The sequence below is a fragment of the Hemitrygon akajei genome, chromosome 7 (assembly GCF_048418815.1).
Source record: "Hemitrygon akajei chromosome 7, sHemAka1.3, whole genome shotgun sequence".
NCBI classification, from domain to species: domain Eukaryota; kingdom Metazoa; phylum Chordata; class Chondrichthyes; order Myliobatiformes; family Dasyatidae; genus Hemitrygon; species Hemitrygon akajei.
The window spans coordinates 117,380,562-117,392,177 of NC_133130.1; the positions used below are offsets into that span (position 1 = coordinate 117,380,562).

The following is an 11,616-nucleotide window of genomic DNA, read 5'->3' on the forward strand; positions in this document are numbered from 1 at the left end:
AGAGGTAAAGCAAACAGCTCTCGCCAGTGACGGCCATTACAATCACCCACACGAACTGTCCAACTACATTCAGCCAGTGCCTAGTTCCTTTGGTCAAGGAGCAGGAATCGATCAATTCTGAAACCAGCAGATTCTGTTTCTCACTGGGCAAGCACCTACCTTTGTGCCCCAGCGACCCGGTGTACTGCCAACAGAAGCAGCGAGACTTCCGCCCAGCTGCTCGCAGTTCACCGCCAAGCCCCAAACACGTAAGCCGCGGAAAAGTCTGCCTGCAGCCTGGCGCTTATCCCCACCCGCCTGCTGCCCCGGCCCAGAAGGGGACCAAGATAATCTGAATCAACTGTTTTCAAACTTCTGTAGTATCTCCCTTGGTGGAGGTGTTCAGCAGGAGATAATCTGTGTTCTGGGAAAGCTTAAACTGGGGAAAGGCATACCAGCACGTAAAATAGCCCAGCAACTTGAAATTCAGACTCAACCTCCACCTGCACAAGTTGTTGGAGGGAAGAGGTGTGAGGAAGGAGGGACCTGTGGTGCCTTGCTGATGCTGCGGAGGCCACTGTGAGGTCTGAAAGTGGGCAGTCAGTTCCGGAGCGCTGTGTCGTAACGCCCCCCCCCACCCCGTCAAGGAAGAGAAGCCGGCATCCGACAATGAAGTGTGACTGAGCAGTCCAGCGAGAACACCAGGGACAAAATCTTCCGTTTCTTCTCGGAGAAGAGCAAGGCAATGGCCCTGGAGATCGCCAAGAACAATGGGCTGAAGACAGGTCAACCCCACCCTCCACGTGCAGGAAAATCAAGGTGACCTCGACAAGGAGGTAGCCCTCTTGCCCATTTGGATGCTCTCGGATGGGAAAAGGGAGGTTCTGCCGTGGAAGAAGAAGGGCACGACTGTAATCAGACCCGTGGGCGCCGGTCCGCTGGCAATCGAGTGTGAGAGTGGTGTTACATGAGAAGAGGCTGCGGATCTTCCCGATGACCTGAACCGGGTGAGCGCGGCCACTGAGGTGGCTGGCAGGCAAGCCCGGCGGCAACCAGCACCCGGTGCCCTCGCCGACAGAACGGCTTCCTGCAAAGAATCCGGTGAGCGGCCTCGTGGAGTACTCGCAGGGCCAGTTCACGCTCCTTGATCAGGCGGGCCCATCACACGCCCCACGATTCAGGATGCGGGCCGCCACAGCGAGAAGACCGCAAAGAAAGGCGCAGCAACCGGTGCCCTGGAGGAGATGCTGGGTGAAGACATCGAGATTCCTCCTCCTTCGTCACAGCAGCAGCCTATGGCGGCGTTGGAGTGCCCAACTGCTCTGAATGAAGCCGAGAATGAACCGTGCACTGCTTCGCAGCTGATGCTGCCTGCTGGGGAGAACCCTGTCTGCATGTTGATGGAGCACGCACAGAGGTCAGGCAGTGCCTGCCAATTCCAGCCTGTTTCGCAAAGTGGGCCTCCACACCTCCCCAGATTCACTATCATGGTTAAACTGGGCAATGTGACCTTTCCCACTGCCACAGCAAACGGCAAAGAACTGCCCAAGGTGTTTGCAGCAAAGGCAGCTGTCCTCCTCCTCCGAGGGAATTCTCCTCAGTTTCCTGCAAGGCCCTCAGAGAATTCTGCTGCACAAAGCCCCTTACCATCCCTGGCATCAATGGACTTCGACGCTGCCCAGTCAGGAGGCTTGGGCGAACTGATCACCTGCCTGAATAAGAACCCCATCAGCGGCCTTCTGGAATACGCAGAGCTCAAGATGACCGCTCAGTCGGGCCCACCTCATGACCCAAGGTTTACCTACCAGGCGAAGGTCAGGGGTTCCCTCCAGTGAGTTCAAGCAGGTGAAACAGGAAGTGTTGGACGCCGTGCTCCGTGTCCTCATTGGTGAAGCTGAGAAGACAGTTCGGACTGGAGAGTTAAACTCTGAGCTGCCCATGTCGGCAGGTACGATGCCTGACAGGATTGCCATGCTCAGCCACCAGTGTTTCACCAATCTGACTGCCTGCATTCAGCACAGCCTGCTGGGCCGCAAGGCCCTAGCCGCCATCATCACAACGAAGGGCGATGAGGACCTGGGGACCACGGTCGGCCTGGGCACGGGTAATTGATGCGTTAAGGGGGAAGAGCTGAGACTGTTAACAACTGTCATGCTGAGATTATCTCACCGAGGTGATTCAAAAGATTTCTGAACAGCGAACTGTTGAAGTACAACCCCAAATCTCCAGGTGACAGCCGTTTCGTGCCAGCACAGGTTACAGATTAAACCAGGAATAACATTTCATCTCTACATCAGCACCACCCCGTGTTGGAAGTTGGACCTTCGAAGCACCTACCATCTAGTCAGAATTAGGGAGGGAGACGAGTGGAAGATGGCATTTAATACCCCGCTAGGTCATTTCGAATACCTGGTCGTACCATTTGGCCTCACCAATGCCCCTACTGTTTTTCAAGCTCTGATTAATGATGGGCTGAGAGACTTTATTAACCGCTTTGTGTTCGTCTATCTAGATGACATCGTAATATTCTTCAGCAGCCTCTGGAAACACAGTCATCACGTCCGTCAAGTGGGAGAGCAAGTTATGTGTGAAGGCTGAGAAGTGTGAATTCCACGTGCCCTCGGTCAGCTTCCTGAGCTACGTCACCGAGAGCGGGCAGATCCTGAGAAGATCCGGGCGGTGGCAGAGTGACCCACAAGCAACTTCAGCGGTTCCTCAGGTCTGCGGACTTCCTTCGCCAGTTTATCAGGGATTACAGTCCCCCGACTCACCTCCCCTACATGGAGCCCTTGGGACTCCGAGGCTGACCCAGCATTCGCTGAACTGAAGAGCCGTTTCACGTCTGCTCCCATCCTGGTCTCACCGGACCCCTCCTGTCAATTCATTGTGGAGGTCGACGCCTCCGACTCCGGGGTGGGAGCAGCTCTGTCCCAACGTTCAAGTTCTGACCAGGAGCTTCATCTCTCTGCCTTCTTTTCTCGCCGGCTGTCCCCCGCTGAACAAAACTACGACGTGGGGAACCCGGAGTTTCTGGCGGTCAGGCTGGAATTGGAGGAATGGAGGCACTGACTGGAGGGGGCGGAACACCCGTTTATCGTCTGGACCAATCATTAGAACCTCGGATATATCTAGACCGCCGAACGCCTGTACTCCCGCCAAGCCCGTTGAGCATTATCCTTTGGCCAATTCAAGTTTACTCTCACCTACCATCTGGGGACCAAGAATGGGAAACCTGACGCGCTCTCCCTCCAATACAATTCCAAGGAGGACCTTTCCACCCCGTGTGGTGGCAGCCCTCACTCGGGAAGTTGAGTCTATTGTAAATGAGGCCCAATGGGATGACCCTGACCCCAGCAATTGACCCGCCAATCGCCCTTTAGTGCCCGATTCCATCAGATCTCAGGTTCTCCAGTGGGGGCACACGTCTGGCTCTTCTGAAAATACACTTGTCGTGGCCTCCCGTGGATGCTGACATCCGTCCCTTTGTCTCTGCATGTTCCGTCTGTGCCCACGGAAAAGCCTCCCACCGGCCACCTGCCGGATTACTTTGTCCCCTACCTGTCCCTAGTTGTCCTTGGTCGCACATAGCCCTGGATTTCATCACAGGATTACCCCGTTCAGACATGGGAACGCCACCGTACTCACCGTGGTAGACCGGTTCTCCAAGATGGTGCACTTTGTAGCTCTCCCTGCACTCTCTTCTGCTCAGGAGACCACAGACATTCTCGTCCGCCACATCTTCTGCCTCCACGGAATCCCTGCGGATGTTATCTCCGATCAGGGTCCCCAATTCGTTTCGCAAGTCAAGCCCTGTCATCCGGCTTTCATCCACAGACGAACGGGCAAACGGAACGGATCAACCAGGATTTGGAGGCAGCGTTATGTCGCATAACAACCAACAACCTGTCTGCTGAAGTGACCTCTTCACGTGGGTAGAGAATGCCCACAACTCTCTGGTTAGTACTGCCACCGGAAGATCTCCTTTTGAATGCTCCCTTGGGTACCAACTCCCGCTGTTGCCCATGCAAGAAGAGGAGGTTGCAGTGCCATCTGTTCAGGCCCGTATCGGCCAGTGCCGTAAGGTCTGGGAAGACACGCGCACGGCCCTGCTCCGATCGGCCGATCGCAACCCGAGGATTGCCGATCACCATTGGACTCCCGCACCTGAGTATTGATCTGTGCAGAAGGTGTGGCTCTCGTCCAAGGACATTCCTCTCAAGAACGAGCCTATGAAACTCACCCCTCGCTTCCTGGGACCTTCCGAGATCGAAAGTATCATCAGCCCCACAGCAGTCCGACTTAGCACGTCTACCTTACATTTCATGTTTCCGAATCAGAACCAGTATCCGTCAGCCCCTTGTGCCCTCTGACTGAACCCTCTCCACCCGCCCGGATCATCGACGGCCACCTGGTGTACACCGTCCTGTGGCTATTGGATGTGCCCCGTCGGGGCTGAGGCCTCCAATACCTGGCTGACTGGGAAGGAGACGGCCCATAGGAACGTTCCTGGATTCCCCGCTCCTTCATCCTGGATTCCCCGCTCCCTCATCCGGACCATCCAGACAAGCCTGGGGGATCCCATTGGGGGGGGGTGGGGTACTGTCATAGTCCCATCTGTCTGTCCCCCATCTCACTCCTATCTTCTTGATTGTGCCTTAATTCCCGTCGTCTGATTCCCAATTGCTGCTAGTTCACTTAATTACAGCACACGTGGTTCCCATCAGAGAATACAGGATGAGAACTCTGACATCACAGCCATGGGTTGCCAGTTCATTGGTCGATTCCAGTGAGTGTTAACCTCGTTTCCTGGTCCCTTAGGACTGTTAGTTCTAAGCTCTGCTCCATTCTCTAGGTATTCTACAAAAACCTCGTCTTCGAGTCAAGACTCCCCTGGTTATCTGTTCCACGTTTGCGAGTGTGTTAGCACCTCTCGACCCTGTCTTTGTGTCTGTGTCCTGCACTTGGGTACGTCCCCAGTCACTCCTTTGCAACAGCACCATGTCCTGTAGTGACAAGATCCTGTGCTGGAATGTGCTGGGCCTTCAGGGGACCCTGCTGGCACATTTCATCCACCCCAGTCTATCTTAGTTCCATTACCCTGGGCTACCTGTACAGCCACGGGCACATGGCTCGCGCAGTCTGCCGTCGCACGTCCAGGGAAGGTGATGAGTTTCGAACATCGCTATCCCTACACGCTGAATCACCCGCAGATCGGCCAGGTTGGCGCGTGCTACTCGACGCGGCAGACCGGGAAAACGAAGGAGTCCAGTGTGAACTAATCCCTAGCGGACGGGTCTGAGGTGGAGGTCCTGGTTGGAACCAAAGGGAAAGTGGATGACCCCAGCTGGACATCTCACGCGTATCCAAAAGCAACCTGTATGATCTGTTCCGCCGGGCGCCAGGACCTGCTGGGATTGGCCTCCTACCCGGACACTAAGGAGGCTGCCGCCTGGAGCCTGTTCTTCACAGCCCTGGAGCAGATGAACTATGGAAACTGGATCCAGAAGCCTTCGGAGGAGAAAAGTTTCATGAAGAGCGAGGCGTAGCTGATTCTTCAGGGCTGTGTTGGGGTGGATCGGGGAACAATTCTGTACAGAGGTTGTAGAGAGTTTAAACACACACACACACACACACACACACACACACACACACACACACACACACACACACACACACACACACACACACACACACACACACACACATACCTATTAAAGAGAAGTGCATATAATTCCATAATTATTGCATTCACTGCACCCTCTATTCAGTTCAAGATGGCGACAGCGTGTGTGCATCGCGAGGCTCAGTGTCTCACCTGATTTCGAAAAATAGTGTTAATTTATCTGCTTGCTTTCTGTGTGTTCGCTCGATTCGGCTATGTGAACTACACTTACAGCAAACAATCACTTCCGGTCATTAACTACCGATGCACCAATTCAGTTTTGGACTATCCATTCAACTTCGACCAGCTACCTCCGGAGTTGGTAAGGACACCGTGGAGCTGCATTCAACTCGCTCCGACCGGAAGAGCCCGGCGCCAGCGTTGAGACCGTAAACAGACGGGGGAAACGTGGACGTCTGCGTACTAGGCTAAGGCTAAATCCACACCGGCCAGCGCTACCTGGCATCTTCCTCACCTATGTTCGGTCTCTGACAAACAAGTTGGACCAACTACGGACTTGGACCCTCACACAGAGAAGGCTTATGGATTGCAACGTCATGTTTTTACGGAGACGTGGCTAAACGGCGATGTCCTAAACAACGTGGTGGAACCGGAAGGGCGCACGGTCCTCAGGGCTGACAGAGCTGCAGCAGCGACGGGTAAAAGCAGGGGAGGTGGTTTTTGCATCTGCGTGAATCGATCATGGTGCGCTAACTGTATCACTGCTGACACTTACTGCTGTGCTGATCTGGAATACCTGGTTATTAAGTGCAGACCTTGTTATCAACCGCGAGAGTTTACATGAATCATTGCTGTCGCAGTTTATGTTCCACCGGATGCTGATGCTAAAGTAGCCATGACAGGCCTCAGAGCCGCTATTAGCAAGCTGCAGACGTCGCATCCAGACAGAGCCTTTATTGTCGCTGGGGACTTTCATCACTGCAACCTACGTACCATGCTTCCAAGATTTTACCAAAATGTATCATGCACTACAAGGGGAAATAAAACCTTAGATCATGTCTACACAAATGTGGCTGAGGCTTACAAAGCCTCTACCCTCCCCCACCTGGGACAGTCCGCCCACCTTTCATTGTTTCTGCTTCCCAGGTACAGCCCGGTCATTAAACGTGTGAAACCCACAATGAGGACTATTAAGATCTGGCTGGACGGTGCTGACTCTGTTCTTCAGCACCAATTCCAGCACACGTACTGGAGAGCGTCATGTCCCTGGCCCGGGCAGTTGTCCCCACAAGCTTCAAGATCGTCACCATCGTGCCAGTTCCGAAGCATTCCACTGCCACGGGCCTGAATGACTTCCGCCCAGTTGCACTCACCCCCATCATTGCAAAGTGCTTTGAGAGGCTGGCTCTATCACATCTGAAATCCTGTCTGCCCACTACCCTGGACCCCCATCAATTTGCCTATCGCACCAACAGGTCAATAGAGGACGTCATCTCCACGGCACTTCACTCTGCCCTGACCCACCTGGACAGCCCCAACTCTTCGTCAGAATGCTGTTCATTGACTTTAGTTCGGCATTCAATACTGTGACCCCCCTCCAAGCTGATCGCCAAACTTCACCAGCTTGGCATCAGCTCATCCCTCTGGAATTGGACCTTGAACTTTCTGTCTAACAGACCCCAATCTGTTAAGTCAGACAACCTCTCCTCCTCCACTCTCACCCTGAACACCAGTGTGCCTCAAGGCTGTGTGCTGAGCCCTCTTCTGTGCTCGCTTTTCATCTATGACTGCGTTCCTGTACACGGTTCTAACTCCATAATCAAGTTCGCAGATGACACCGCGTACTTGCCAACTGCATCTCAGTGTGGTATGGCAATTGTCCCGTATCGGACCGTAAAGCACTCCAGCGTGTGGTGACAACTGCCCAGCGGATTATTGGCACCCAATTGCCCACCATTGAGAACATTTATCATAAACGCTGCCTGTGCAGGGTGAAAAGCATTATCGAGGATGCATCTCACCCTGACCATGGACTTTTTACTCTCCTCCCATCCGGTAGGGGCTACAGGAGCCGCCGCTCCCACACCAGCAGGCACAGGAAGAGCTTCTTCCCTGAGGCTGTGACCCTGCTGAACCTCACATCACAGCGCTAAGCAGTATTGCACCCAAATTGTACTGTCTCAGTACTTTTATATCTGTGTGCTGTAGCACTTACTTTTTATTCACAGTTGTTTTGTAAATAACACTATTCTTTGCATTTCTGGTTAGATGCTAACTGCATTTCTTTTGGCTTTGTATCTGTACTCAGCACAATGACAATGAAGTTGAATCTAATCTAATCTAATTTAATAAATTCCTTTATAAATCTGTAAAATGTTTATAATCGAATATAGTTTAAATCCAATGATATAGACAATTTAAAGAGAGTTACTCGGGTTAAGAGTGGGGTGGGGTGGGTGCCTTTTCCACACGCAGTCCTTAGCTCGGGTTGACAGTTCTGCTGGGCAGGAAGGTCCTTGGTGGGGTGGAGGGGGTTTGTGCTTCAGCCTGCACCCGGCCCGTAGCCTTCCATACCCCTCAAATCCACGTACAGTACCTATCCAAATTGAGCCGAACCCACATCCACCAGCAGCTTGTTCTACACCCTTATCACCCTCTGAGTGAAGAAATTCCTCCTCATGTTTCCCTTAAACATTTCACCTTTCACCCTTAAGTCATGACCTCTAGTTCAAGTCTCACACAATCTCTGGAAAAAGCCTGCTTGCATTTGCCCTGTCTATACCCCTCGTAATTTTGTATTACTCAATCATATTTTCGTTTATGATCGAGTCTTGGGCATTTAGAGGCATTGACTTTCCCGCTTCTCTGCTGCTGGTAGAGTTCAGTTCCTGGGGGGTCCTCCGCGAAGACAATCGCACCATTGTGGAGGTTGATCGGTGTAAATTAACGGCACTGGTCAGACCGAGTGTGAGAATCACCGCTTCCTGATTGTACTTCCTGAGCCTGGACCTCCTCGGCTGACACTTTCCGAGTCTGAGGTGTCAGACTCCACTTCACGCTTACTCTGACTCCCTCCTCCGGTTACAGAGTCACTCCCAGCTCTTTGGACTTGTGGCCCCAGGAGGCCTTCCTTATCAGCAGACTTTCACCGAGTCCATGTTAGTTTAGACAACAACAAGGGAGCTGGAGCACCACAGATTGGGACAGAGGGGCAGAATTTTGGCCCAGAGCTAAAGCATCAGTGATTTGTTTGCAGAAGTGTAATTTCTACTGGTTAATGACCCCTTGAGGTGTTGGTCTCTTTAAACTCACGCGGCAGTAGGCAAAGGCAAACCACAGCTGTAACCTGCCGAGTACATGATTTCCCAATATGTCAGAGTGGCGTGGAGGGAAATTGTCCGCCTGCTGGAATTTCCAGATGTGACCTAGAGCCAGCGAGTGGAAGAAGGCATATGCCATTCTTGCCTTTATTAGTTGAGGAAATGAATTTAAGAGTCAGGCAGTCCTTATGAAGAGTCTTGGCTCAAAACATTAACTGTTTATTCCTCTCCACAGATGCTACCTGACCTGTGCAGTTCCTCCAGCATTGTGTGTGGTGCTCTGGATCTCCAGCATTGTGTGTGGTGCTCTGGATCTCCAGCATTGTGTGTGGTGCTCTGGATCTCCAGCATTGTGTGTGGTGCTCTGGATCTCCAGCATTGTGCGTGGTGCTCTGGATCTCCAGCATTGTGTGTGTTACTCTGGATCTCCAGCATTGTGTGTGGTGCTCTGGATCTCCAGCATAGTGTGTGGTGCTCTGGATCTCCAGCATTGTGTGTGTTACTCTAGATCTCCAGCATTGTGTGTGGTGCTCTGGATCTCCAGCATTGTGTGTGTTACTCTGGATCTCCAGCATAGTGTGTGGTGCTCTGGATCTCCAGCATTGTGCGTGGTGCTCTGGATCTCCAGCATTGTGCGTGGTGCTCTGGACCTCCAGCATTGTGTGTGTGGTGCTCTGGATCTCCAGCATTGCGTGTGGTGCTCTGGATCTCCAGCATTGTGCGTGGTGCTCTGGACCTCCAGCATTGTGTGTGTGGTGCTCTGGATCTCCAGCATTGTGTGTGGTGCTCTGGATCTCCAGCATTGTGTGTGTTACTCTGGATCTCCAGCATTGTGTGTGTTACTCTGGATCTCCAGCATTGTGTGTGTTACTCTGGATCTCCAGCATTGTGCGTGGTGCTCTGGATCTCCAGCATTGTGCGCGGTGCTCTGGATCTCCAGCATTGTGTGTGGTGCTCTGGATCTCCAGCATTGTGTGTGTTAATCTGGATCTCCAGCATTGTGTGTGGTGCTCTGGATCTCCAGCATTGTGTGTGGTGCTCTGGATCTCCAGCATTGTGCGTGGTGCTCTGGACCTCCAGCATTGTGTGTGTTACTCTGGATCTCCAGCATTGTGTGTGGTGCTCTGGATCTCCAGCATTGTGCGTGGTGCTCTGGATCTCCAGCATTGTGCGCGGTGCTCTGGATCTCCAGCATTGTGTGTGTTACTCTGGATCTCCAGCATTATGAGTGTTACTCTGTATCTCCAGCATTGTGCGTGGTGCTCTGGATCTCCAGCATTGTGTGTGGTGCTCTGGATCTCCAGCATTGTGTGTGTTACTCTGGATCTCCAGCATTGTGAGTGTTACTCTGGATCTCCAGCATTGTGCGTGGTGCTCTGGACCTCCAGCATTGTGTGTGTGGTGCTCTGGATCTCCAGAATTGTGTGTGTGTTACTCTGGATCTCCAGCATTGTGAGTGTTACTCTGGATCTCCAGCATTGTGCGTGGTGCTCTGGATCTCCAGCATTGTGTGTGGTGCTCTGGATCTCCAGCATTGTGTGTGTTACTCTGGATCTCCAGCATTGTGAGTGTTACTCTGGATCTCCAGCATTGTGTGTGGTGCTCTGGATCTCCAGCATCTGCAGAACCTCTTGTGTTGGGAAGTTGCTTCACAGTTCTATAAGCTGCAACTGGTTCCGTTGCGCCTGGAGTACTACATTTAATTCTGGTTGCCTCATTAGAGGAAGGATGTGGAGACTCGGAGAGGGTGCAAATCAGGAACGGTAGGGAACACCCTCCACTTGTCTGAATGATTGTAGCTCCTACAGTGTGAAATATTTAGGGGTTGTGAGCCCATTATTACGATCCCGGGAATGAAAGGGTTAACATATGCAGCATGTTTGGTAGCTCTGGGCCTGTACTCACTACAGCTTAGAAGAACATGGGAGGAAAACCATTGAAGCCTTTTGAATATTGAAAGGCGTTCCCTATAATGGGAAAGTCTAGTACCGGGGGCACAGCTGCATAATATGAAGACGTCCCTTTAGAGTAGAGGTGAGGAGGAATTTTTAAAGCCAGGGGGTGGTAGATCTGTGGAAGCTGTGGAGGCCAAGCCATTGGGTATATTTCATGTGATTCTTGATTAGTAAGGGCATCAGAAGTAAAGGCAGGAGAACGGTGTTGATTGAATGGTGGAGCAGACTTGATGGGCCACATTGTGCAGTTGTGCTCCTACGTCTTATGATCTAGGGCAGCCTCTCTCCACCTTTTTGCCAGGAGTAACCTTTGAAGTTATTTTCAGGTCCCAGGGAACCCCTGCGCAAAAATTACTTTATCTACAGCTCATGGTATGTTAGCATGATCAGTGAGTTGTAGTTATAATAATCCAAAAATAATTGTCAGTGCTCGTTTGAGTAGAGAATGAAATTTAGCCAAACTTTCTTGGAAAAATCAAAAAGTTGAGCTTAGCTTACTTTGTTGAAATTAATCTCTTTCTTTCCCCTTCATAAATTTTAAAAACTCATCAGGCATAATACGTTTCTGATTTCAATAAGACTCGAGGCTTTCTGACATCCTTCCTCACTCTCAAGCCCAAGCAGCAGTGGAAACATTTCAAGATTTCCTTTTGCAGCATGATTTTTCCAAAGATTCAGTTTCTTTTTAAATCCAAAAATCTTGTCACTTGAAGTCAAAACATTTTCTCCAGGGCCTTGC

The 11,616-nt window shown here is 51.8% G+C and overlaps 1 pseudogene; it reads left to right on the top strand.

The window, feature by feature from the left end:
- Positions 1-724: 724 nt before the first annotated feature.
- Positions 725-5,525, top strand: LOC140730147 (double-stranded RNA-specific adenosine deaminase-like; annotated as a pseudogene).
- The last annotated feature ends 6,091 nt before the right edge of the window (positions 5,526-11,616 follow it).